We start from the raw sequence: 12,282 nt of genomic DNA, 5'->3' as shown, positions 1-12,282 counted from the left end.
CTCACCAATGCCTGTTATTTTCTGGGGTTTTTGTTTGTTTTTTCATATAATAGCCGTTCTAACTGGAATAAACTGGTACCTCACTGAGTATTTGATTTCTATTTCCCTGATTTCTCTGATGTTTAGTGATGTTGGGAATCTTTTCATGAGCTTATTATTTGTATATCTTCTTTGGAATGTCTATTCAAATTCTTTGTTCACTTTTTAATAAGGTTGTTTGATTTTTGTTGTTGAGGTTTTTTTTTTTGGTCTTTTTTTTTAACATCTTTAGTGGAGTATAATTGCTTTACAATGGTGTGCTAGTTTCTGCTTTATAACAAAGTGAATCAATTATACATATACATATGTCCTCATATCTCTTCCCTCTTGCATCTCCCTCCCTCTTACCCTCCCTATCCCACCCCTCTAGGTGGTCACAAAGCACCAAGCTGAGTTGAGTTTTAAAAGTTCTTTTCTATATTCTGGTTATTAATCCTTTAGCAGATATATGATTTGCAAATATTTTTCTCATTCCAGGGGCTGCCCTTTTATTCTGTTATTAGTGTTTCTTAAAGCACAAAAGTTTTAAATTTTGATCTATTTTTCTTTTATGCCTGTACTTTTTGTGTCATATCCAATAAATCATTGCCAAATCAATGTCAAGAAGCTCTTTCCCAATGTTTTCCTCTGAGTGTTATAGTTTTGGTCATATGTTTATGTCTTTGATCCATTTGAGTCAATCTTTTTATATGGTGTAAGGTAAGGGTCTGACATCATTCTTTTGCTTGTGGATATCCATTTTTCCCAAGAAAATTTCTTAAAAACACTGCCGTTTACCCATTGAGTGTTCATGGCACCATTGTCAAAAATCATTTGACCCTGTATATGTGTCTATTTCTGGGCTTTCTATTCTACTCTATTGGTTCATAAGTGTATATTCATGCAAGTAAAACACTATGTTGATTACTGTGGCTTTGTAGTAAATTTTGATATCAGAAAGTGTGAGATGTCCAACTTTATTCTTCATTTTCAAACTTGTTTAAGCAGTTCAGAGTCCCTTGAGATTCCATATGAATTTTAGGATGATTTTTTCTATTTGTGTAAAACATATCATTGATGTTTTGATAGGAATTTAATCTGTAGATTCCTATAGATTAATATCTATAGGTATTAAAACTTCCATTCAGGAACATGGAATGTCTTTCTATTTGTGTCTTCTTTAAATTCTTTCAGCAATATTTTTTTTTTAGCTTTCATTGTACAAGTTTCACCTCTTTGGTTAAGTTTATTACCAAATATATTATTCTTTTTGATGATATTAAATGGAATTGTTTTCTTCATTTCATTTTGAATTGTTCATTGTTAGTATATAGAAATGCAACTGATCTTTTTGTGTTAAAGTTCTTGCAGTTTTACTTAGTTCCTCCATTATATCTAACCAATTAATTTATGGAATCACTAGTGTTTTGTACATATAAATTCATGTCATCTCTGAATGGAAATAATTTTATTCCTTCCATTTCAATTTGGGGGAGTTTTATTTCTTTTTCTGGTCCAATTGTTCTTGCTACAAATTCCATTATGTTGAATAGAAAAGGTAAAAACGTCATCCTTGTCTTGTTTTTAGAGGGAAAGCTTTCAGTCTTTTGCTATTGAGTACGATGTTAGCTGTGGGTTTTTAATCTTATTTTTGCTTAATTAATTAATTTTTGGCTGTGTTGGGTCTTTGTTACTGCGTTCGGGCTTTCTCTAGCTGCAGCAAGTGTGGGCTACTCTTCATCGCACTGCACAGGTTTCTCACTGTGGTGGCTTCTCTTGTTGCGGAGCACAGGCTCTAGGTGAGCAGGCTTTAGTAGTTGTGGCTCGCAGGCTCAACAGTTGTGGTGCACAGGCTTAGTTGCTCTGCGGCATGTGGAATCTTCCTGAGCCATGGCTCGAATCCATGTCCCCTGCATTGACAGGCGGATTCCCAACCACTGTGCCACCAGGGAAGCCTGCTGTGGGTTTTTTACATATGACTTTTTATTATGTTGATATAGTTACTTTCTATTCTTAGTCTGTTGAGTGTTTTTATCATGAAAGAGTGTTGAATTTTGTAAAAATATTTTTTCTGCTTCAATTGAGATGATCATGTGGTTGTTTTCTTTCATTCTGTGAATGTGGTGTATTACTTTGATTTTCATAGTTGAAACATTCTTGCCTTCTGGAACTAAATCCCATTTGATTATGGTATATAATCTTTTTAACATGCTTTGGAATTTGGCTTGTATTTTGTTCAGGGATTTTGCATCAATATTTATAAGGGATATTGATCTGTTATTTTCTTTTCTTTCGTTTATTTGTCTGGATTTTGTATCAGGGTAATGCTGACTTAATAGAATGAGTTAGTAAGGATTCTTTTTTCTCCTTTGATTTTTTGGATGACTATAAGAAATATGGTTGTTAATTCTTCTTTAAATGTTTAGTAGAATTCAATAGTGAAGCTTTCTGTCCCTGTTTTTTGTTGTTGTTGTTGAGAAATTTTTGAATACTTATTCAGAAAAAAAGACTCTCTCCTTGACCAAATTTTAGTCAGGTTCCTCTGAGAACTTTTCTTTACTAAGCCTAAAACTTTGCTTATGAGTACTGCAAAACTCTTGGCAGAAACAGCTCCATCCATCCCTCATTTTACCCCCCACACAATGAAAGACTTGAACAAATTTAAAATGGCTTCTATCAGCCTAAGCTCATGTCCCTAGCTTGACTCTAGGTCCCTTAAAAAGTCGGCCTGAGAGAGCCCAATGCTGCAAAAATAATTTACTGTTTGTCCAACCGGAACATGACTATAGGTCCCTGACTTCCCCTTTATTAAAGCATTTACTTTAGAAAACTTGCAATTGTAAATTCTTTCTCTGTCCCTTTAAGTTGCAAATCTACTATAATCCAGAAATGCTTTCTTCAAGGATATAGGAGCCATCCCTTTGAAATGGAATCATTAAGAAAAATAGGGCTCTTATCTCACAGTCTCTGTAGAGGTTAGGAGCCTCACTTCAATAAGTGCTAATTGGCAAACACAGAGGACTGAATCACACTGACCAACATCCCCCTCTTCAACTCAAACCCCCTTCCATGTCCTTCGGTAGTTTTCCTTTGGTACATCTCAGCATTTTAAAAGCCTCATTTTTTTTTTCAGTGGAGTTGAATTCAGTTAATACTAACGTCTCTCTTCCATCCTACAGTAGCCTGAGTAAAATGTGTCTTGCCAACTTTAACACATGTCTATCTTTCTCTTTGACAATTCAGTCTTTTCACTAAGTATAAGTATAGTCAGATGTTTTTTATCTCTTTATGATTCAATCTTATGTTTTTCTAGGAAGTTGTCCATTCAAGTTATTTAATTTGTTGACTTAACAATTGTTCACAACACTCTTGTATAATCCTATATATTTTTGTAAAATCAGTAGTCATATTTCCACTTTCATTTCTGATTTTTGGCTATTTGTGGCTTCTTTTTCTTAGTCAATTTAAGTAAAGGTGTGTAAATTTTGTTGATCATTTTGAAGAACCAATCTCGGTTTCATTGATTTTCTCTCTTATTTTTCTACTTGCTACTTTATTTATATCCACTCCAACCTTTATTATTTCTTTCCTTCTTTAAGCCTTGGGTTTAGTTTGTTCTTATTCCTTTTGTTAATGGAAACGCCACTTTTGTTGACAAGTTAGGTCCACAATAGACAGCTTCACAGAACAACAGAAATAAGACAGTCTCAAGAAAATGTAGTGTAAATTTGCAGCAGAAGGTTAATACTTTTCATCCTCATCCTATCCCTCAGCACTATCCACTCCAACCTTCTCATAATCCTTCTCAAGTGCAACCATGTCCTCCTAGGCCTCAAAAAACTCTATTTCCTCCATATCCTCACCAGTATACCAGTGAACAAAGATGCAGTTGGCATACATCAGGTCAAACTTGTTGTCTATGCAAATACAGGCTTCAGTAATGGCTATTGTGTTGCTCACAGCTCATGGTACTTTGGCCAGGTTTCCACTAGATACTGCAATGGGATGCTGATAATTAAGGTCAACATTGAAGCCAGTGGGGCACCAATCCACAAACTGGATGGTGCACTTGGTCTTGATAGTGGCAATGGAAGCATTGACATCTTTGGAAAACACATCACCACAGTACAACAGGCAGCAAGCCATGTATATGCCACGGTGAAGGTTACATTTCACCATCTGGTTGGCTGACTCAAGCCATGAATTGGTGGTCTCTGTTATAGTAAGATGTTTTTGGTAGGCTTTCTCAGCAGAGACAATAGGGGCAAATGTAGCTAGAGTTAAGTACATGTGGAGATAGGGAACCAGGATGGTCTGGAGCTCTGTCAGATCAACATTCAGTGCTCCATCAAATCTAAGGGAACCAGTGATGGAGGACACAATCAGGCTAATAAGGTTACGTATAGGATGGTTAAGGTTAGCTGAGTGCTAACTCAAATAGTTAGTTGAGTTGAGTGCTCAATATCAAGATTTCTACAACTAGTGTCATAGATGACATCATTGTCTATCATCAAGGCACAATCACAGTGTTCCAGGGTGGTGAGAATGGAATTGTAGGGTTCTACTATAGCTGTGGAAATCTAGGGGAGGAATAAATGGAGAACTCCACCTTGGACATCATGCCATCATTAACAGAAAGACCATTCCATCAGGAGGAAGGTGAACCAAACACCAGTTCTCCCACCAAAGCTGTGGAAAACCAAGAAGCCCTGAAGACTTATGTACTGGTCAGCCACTTTCAACTTTGGTCCAAGACAAGGTCTGTGATCTCTTTGTCAATGGTGTAGTACCCATGGGCATAGTTATTGTTAGAATCTTCTTTGTCCATGATGAGCTACTCAGGATGGAAGAGGTGGTGGTAGGTGCCAGTGTGAACTTCATAATGGTCATGGGTTCCAGGTCTAGAAACACTACCCTGAGTCCATGTTTGCCAGCATCCATCTCAATCAAGAGAGTGTTAAAAGAGTCATCTCCTCCCCTAAAGATCTTGTCATGTGGCATCTGGTCATTGGGCTGGACATTATTTTTCAAGAGGTAGAGATCTCAGCAGTCATTGCCAAACTGGACTCCAGTCCAGCCAACTTGGATGGAGATGGATTCACACATGACTGGGATTTGTAGGGCTCTGCAGGGCTGGATGATACAATGGGACAGCAACAAGGATCATCCACTGACAGAATACCAAGGAATCTGGGGGAGAAGTAGTGAGAGGCTGTTTGGCTCCAAAGGAAACAATATACCCCTTCCTGGGCCACGTGTCTGGAGGCTGGGCGTCAGATCCACCCTGCACCTCTTTTTGTTGTTGTTTTGCCTTTTTTAGAAAAAAGTCCCCGTTTGTTATTACTTTAAAAAAAAACAAATTTCATTTACATAATTGTTCAAATAGGCCTATATAGAGGTATTTTATTTTAAAAAATATATGTATGCAATTTTTCTCCTACAGTGATTCAAGAGAAATTTCACTATGTTTCTTTTACAGAGCCCTAAAATGAGAGAGTTAACCATATTCAAATAAACTCCAAGGTATGGGACTGCTTCAGACCCATTCCTCATTACAAGCCTAAGCATGGGGGCTCCAGAGACCAAGGCAGAAGGTCTTCAAATAGAGCTGAATTGTTCAGTTAAGTGAATTATGGAAAGAAGACGCAGTCAGCTGGCTCTGGAAGGCTCACCCCTAGAGTAGAACAAAGAGAACAGACGGGGGAGTTCTGTGAGTCACTGGAGCTATCTAAATGCAGAGCGATAGAACTGAGTGGGCTGCAGGGATAATACAATTTCAGTTACCTGCAAGGTGGTGAAATAAAGTAGTAACTTCATCTCCCTGACATGGAGGAAGTACTTCATCTGCCTGACATGGAGGAAGTTTAGAGGTGTCCTTAGCATACTCATAGTGAAATATGTCACCCTTTCACTGTTTTGGCTGTTGGCAACTGGACCGTACTTCCCAGTAACAGCCAGTTCAAGTTCTGTTAGTCAGTGCCAGTGCACTATAGGTAATGAAGCATTTCCTGCAAGCCTGTCTCCCAGGGCTCTCTGAATCCTTTAAAAGATGGTGTCCTTTGTTCACGTTCTTAAGATGTAAAGTTAGGGTGTTGGTTTGATATCTTCCTTATTTTTAATAGTTAAAATTTATAGCTATAAAATTTCCTCTTAGCACTATTTTTTGCTGGAGCTCTGATCTTTCATGTATATACAGTCATCCCTCCTATCCATGTGGGATTGGTTCCAGGATCCCCTACGGATACCAAAATCTGTGGATGTTCAAGTCTCTCATACAAAATGGTGTAGTATTTGCACATAACTTACACACATTCTCCCATATACTTTAAATCATCTCTAGATTACTTATAATATCTAATAAAATGTAAATGTAATGTAAATAGTCTGGCATGCTGTCAATTCAAGTTTTATTTTTTACAACTTTCTGAAATTTTTATTTTTAAAATATTTTCTGTGTATGGTTAGTTGAATCCACAGATGCAAAACTGGCAGATACCAAGGGCTGACTATATGTTTATAATTGCTATATATTGTTGGAGAGTTGACTCTTGTATCAATATATAAAGTTCTTCTTTGTCCCGTGTATCGATTTTTGACAAAGTATAATTTGTCTGATATTAGTATAATCACTCCAGCTCTCTTATGGTTAATATTTGCACAGAATCTCCTTTTTCCATACTTCCACTTTCAACCTATATGTGTTCATAGATCTAAATTGGGTTCTGGTATCCCATAGTGGATCCTGTTTTATATCCATTCAATTTATTTTTACATTTTGATATGGGAATTTAATCCATTTATATTTAAAATAAGTACTGAAAGGGAAGGACTTACTTTTGCCACTTTGTTATTTTCTGTAGCTCTTACAGCATTTCCCCCTCATTTACTCTATCACTGCCTTAATTTTTCAGCCATTTGTTGTAGTGACACCTTTTATTTCCCTTATTTCCTTTTGAGTATACTCTATAGATATTCTTTTTGTGATTACCATATGAATTTCATATAATATCCTAAAATTATAATAATCTGTTTTAAATTGATACCAACTTAACTTCAATAGCATACAAAGTTCTACTCCTTTATAGCTCATCACCCCCACTTTATAACATATTTATGTATTTTGTACACAGTAGCTAGATTTATAATTATTTTTCTGTACATGTCTTTTAAATCCTGTAGAAAAATTTAAAAATGTAGTTGGCTAACCAATAATCATGTTTTCATATTTGTTTATACATTTACCTTTACTGGGGATATTTATATTTCAAATGGCTATGAGTTACTGTCTTGTGTCCTTTCATTTCAGCTTGAAATATTCTGATTGACATTTCTAGTAGAATAAGTCTAGTGGTAATGTACACCCTCAGCTTGTGTTTTTCTGTGAATGATTTAATTTCTCCCTCATTTTTGAAGTATATTTTTGCCAGATATAGAATTTTTGATTGACAGTTTTCTGTTTGTCTCTCAGCATTTTAATATATGATCCCATTGCTTCTGGCTTACAAGGTTTCTGCTGAAGAATACTTTAATTATCTTACTAGAGATCCCTTGTACATGATAAGTCTCTTACAATTTTCAGGATTCTGTCTGGTGTTAGAGTTTGAAAGTTTGATAATAATGTGTCTGGTTGTGGGTCTCTTTGGGTGCTTCTTATGTGGAGTTTTTGGAGCATCTTGGATTTGTATGTATTTTACTCAGATTTTTTTTTCAATTTTTGGCCAATTATTTCTGCAAATAATCTCTCTGCACCTTTCCTTTCCTTTTTATTCTCGGGACTTCCATAGTGTATATATCAATCCACTTGATGGTGGCCTATAAGTACTTAGGCTCTGCTTACTTTTCTTCATTTTTTTCTTTCTTTTCCTCAGACTTGAAAGTTTCAAATGTCACATCTTTAAGTTAACTTAATCTGTTTCTGCCTGCTCAAATCAGAAAACACTGACTTTTTGAACCCTTCTGTTTTTTTTTAATTCAGTTATTTAATTTGTATCTCCACAATTTATGTTTGATTCTTTTTATCATTCCTATCTCTTTGTAAACATTCTAATTTTGTTCATGTATAATTTCTCTATTTTACTTTAGTTCTTTGTCTATGTTTTTCTTCAGCTCTTTGAATGTATCTAAGATAGATGTTTTTTAAGTCTTTGTGTAGTATGTCTGATGCCTTTGTTTCCTCGTGGATGCTTTCTGCCACTTTATTTTCTTCCTTTTAATTTACCATGTTTATCTTTGTCTTTGAATGTCTTGTGATGTTTTGTTGAAAATTGAGCGTTTGAAAAAACAGCCACCTCTTCCTGTCTTTGCAGACTGGCTCCTTGCCATGAAATACCTTCATTAAATATCAAGAAATACTATGAGACTTGGGATCAGCCCATGGTGAAGGCTTATGGTATTCTCAGGTCTTCTTTGTTCACATATCTTGTCTGTCTTTTCTGTGTGTATGTTCTCTTTTCCTTATATATGCTTGCTTTTGAATGTCTTAATTAACTGAAGAGTATGACCTTAGCTATTTCTCAGTGACTTAAATGTTCTATCATATTCCTCTACATGTAATTTCTTGTCACAGGCATCTGAAGCTCTGTATGCCCCCTCAACTTTTATGGGCAATCCCTTACTATTTCCAGCAGCTTTTTATAACTTAAGAACTGAGCTGTGCCACTTTTCCTATCTGAGCACTGAGTCAGGCAGAAACGAAAACAAAACAGTTCCTCAAGTATTCTCCAGACAGGTAAACATTACAAATAAGATTTGCTCATTACCCAGTGGTTCAAGGGAGGCCATTGGGAATTAGGCCATTGCTTCCTCCTGACCACGCTGTATCATAGAAAGGAGGAGTTGGAGCAAGGGTAAATAAATACTCCATGAAATTTCCTACTGCTCTGAATGTGGCTTTTTGTTAATTGGGCATTCACTTGGTGTTTCTAGACCTTTGCTTATTTTCCAGAGTGGCCATAAACTTATTTATAAGTTTATATGAGTGTGAAGTTTTGTCCCACCATACACAGAGATGCTTGGCAAAGATTGGGGACTTATTGTTCCTAGGAAGTTAAGAAAATTTCTGTCCAAATATTTGTTGACAATTAAGCTAAGAAAAGATTGCAGTGGTCACATATGAGAAAGAATACAGACATTACAGAATTAGTTCAGAAAAAAAATCACTAAACAGAGAATAACAACTACAACACAATAACAAATACTCAGAGGGGAGAAAATATGATTCCTGTGAAATATTCTACTTACCAAAAGAAGAATACACATTTTTCTCAAGTTCACATTGAATATCTTCAAGGTTAAATCATACAATACATCTCTAAAAAAAGATATACAAATGGGTCATAAGCAAATGAAAAGATGCTCAGTATCATTAGTCTTTGGGAGATTCAAATAAAAAGCACAATGATATAACAGTTTACACCCACTAGGATGGCTATAATAGAAAAGAATGAAAGAAGAAATATCACATGACAGAAGTCAGTCCCAAAATGCCACATATTTTATGATTTAATTTATATGCAATGCCAGCAATAGGCAAATCAATACAGCTTGAAACTAAATTTGTGGTATCTAGGGCTTGAACCTGACAGTACTGAAGAATTTGGGTATGGGGTTTCTAAAGCCCACAGAACTATATACTTCAAAAGGTTAAATTTTATCCTATGTCAACTATATATTGATAAAAGTGTGCAAATGCTTTTCATTCTTCTAATAAATCAAAAAAAATCAATAAACCATCTCAGTAAAAGCACAAAAGATATTTAATGTAACACCATTAATGTTAACACTGTCAGAAAAGAACATATAGAAAACACTTCTTATCATAACAGATTATTTAACAGAATTTAGTAAACAGTATTCTTAGTAATGAAATGGTGAAATATCCTTTTTAAAATCAGTTAAAAAACAGGATATTTACTATACTACAGTTATTCAACATAGTCCTAAAAGTCCTAGTCAGTGTGGTAAGACTAGGAAAATACATTAAATGTAAAAGGATTTGAAAATAAAATAAATAATTAAAAAATGTATCAGTATAAAAGACTGGAAGATGAATATTAATATACAAGATTTAGTTGCACGAACTAGCAAGAGCTATAAAATCTAATTTTAAATTATGAATTATTTTAAAAATGTAACAAATGTTTTGCTATGACTGATTCATGCACACACACACACTCACACACACACACACATCTATATATGTAATTAATAATTTTTTGGAAGACACTAATACTACCGTAAATAAATAAAGACAAATGTCATTTTCATTGAAAGGAAAATTCAATACTATAGATACTGAATCTCCCCAACTTGATTTGAAGTGTCAATGCAATTTCAATTAAAATGACTGTCCAAAAGGAGTAATATCAGAAAGATGGCACAGTACAGGGTCCCCAGTCCTGTTTTCCTCCCAGAACCACCAAATTAGCAACTATTCACAGATGGGAATGTCTTTGAGAGAGTAGATCAAAAAAAAAAAAAAAAAAAAAAGAAAAGAAAAAGAAAACAAGAAAAAGTGTACTGGAAAAATAAGAGGAATGGTTTCAGTTTATTCACATGCCAGTCTCCCAGGTTGTCTCAGTACCCTGCTGAGTGCACTCGCCTTGGCCTGTGATTTCTCCAGTGGAGGAAAGAGACACTCAGGTGAATATTCAAATTCTCCACTGTTCCAGGGTGCTGCCTGAGAGGCCTCTTTCTGTCTTCCCTCACAAAGAATATGGGGGGAATTGGTATGGTTAGACCACCTGGAGATAAGGAAAAAAGTAAAATGGAGATCTCAGTCACTGATGCACAGATCTTAACATTAGGCCCATCACTCTATGCCCCCAGGAGCTGCCACTCCTGACTGAGACCTTAGCAATGACTTTACCCAACTGAGCAGCCGTCCCAAACAGCCAACCTGGCTGCAGAACTCCTCCAATTAGTCCCACAAAACTGGGGAGTCCAATCAGTATCCCTTCCTCACCAAGGAGCCCAACTAATGGACCCATCTGACCAGAGAGATTACTCAGGAGCCCCACCTGACCAGGGATCTCAGTCAGTAGGCTTACCTAACCAAGGAACATAGCCAAGAGTCCTGTCCTACTCCAGAGATCAGCCAAAAGCACCACCTAACACGAGGCAAGTGACAGGCCCCTCCCAAGCAGGGAACCTCATCAGTGGCCCCACTGACTAGTGAGTCTAGACAGTAGCCCTGTCTGACCAGAAAGTTTAGTCAACAGTCCTGCTCAACCAGTTAACCTTGCTAGCAGTCCCAACCAGCAGCAGAGCCTCTGACCCTACTAGAACATGAAGCCCAGCCAGTTGGCCCTACCAAGCTGTGGAGACCTCCAGCTTCCCCAACTGACTGCAGATACCATCCAGCCAGCCCTACCAGAATGCAGAGCACAGCCAGCCAGAACTGACTGACAGAAGACCACTGGCACTGGGTTCTACCAAAATGCAGATGCTACCAGCTGGCTTGTGCAGAACCCCAGGTCGGGCTGACTGGTGAAGTTATTTCTTTACTGAAGACAATCTCTAGAGAATGGAAAAGGTGATATCTTCCTCAAATGTACAGGCAAATGATATAAGGTTACAAAAATAATGAAGAATTTGGGAAACATGACAACATGAAAAGAAACTAATAAAGTTGACTTTAAAGAAATAGAGATCTAAGAACTGGGTGACAAAAATTCATAATAATTACCTTAATGAAGCTCAATGAGCTACGATAGAACAGAGATTGACAGCTAAACAAAATCAGTAAACAATACATTAACAAAATAAGAAGTTCAACCAAGAAATAGAAAGCATTACAAGAAAACAAACAAACAAACAAAAAACAGAAATACTGGAGCTTAAGAATGCAAGTAGAGGAGGAGCTTCAAGATGGTGGAAGAGTAAGACGTGGAGATCACCGTCCTCCCCACAAATACATGAGAAATACATCTACATGAGGAACAACTCCTACAGAACACCTACTGAATGCTGGCAGAAGATGTCAGACTTCCCAAAAGGCACAAGAAAATCCACACGTACCTAGGTAGCACAAAAGAAAAAAGAAAAAAACAGAGACAAAAGAATAGGGATGGGACCAGCACCAGTGAGAGGGAGCTGTGAAGGAGGAAAGGTTTCCACACACTAGGAAGACCCTTCATGGGCAGAGACTTCAGGTGGCGGAGGGGAAAACTTCAGAGCCACGAAGGAGAGTGCAGCAACAGGGTTGTTGAGGACAAAGTGGAGAGATTCCTGCACAGAGGGTCAGCACCGACCAGCACTCACCAG

At 36.8% G+C, this 12,282-nt stretch overlaps 1 pseudogene; it reads right to left on the bottom strand.

Annotated features, from left to right (window-relative positions):
• Nucleotides 1–3,759: 3,759 nt before the first annotated feature.
• LOC132481967 (tubulin alpha-1C chain-like) lies at nt 3,760–5,124 on the bottom strand (annotated as a pseudogene).
• Between the last annotated feature and the right edge of the window lie 7,158 nt (nt 5,125–12,282).

This window comes from Mesoplodon densirostris, chromosome X (assembly GCF_025265405.1).
Source record: "Mesoplodon densirostris isolate mMesDen1 chromosome X, mMesDen1 primary haplotype, whole genome shotgun sequence".
NCBI classification, from domain to species: Eukaryota; Metazoa; Chordata; class Mammalia; order Artiodactyla; family Ziphiidae; genus Mesoplodon; species Mesoplodon densirostris.
The sequence above is the reverse complement of the archived record's forward strand: the minus strand, read 5'-3'. Positions and strand labels throughout refer to the sequence as shown.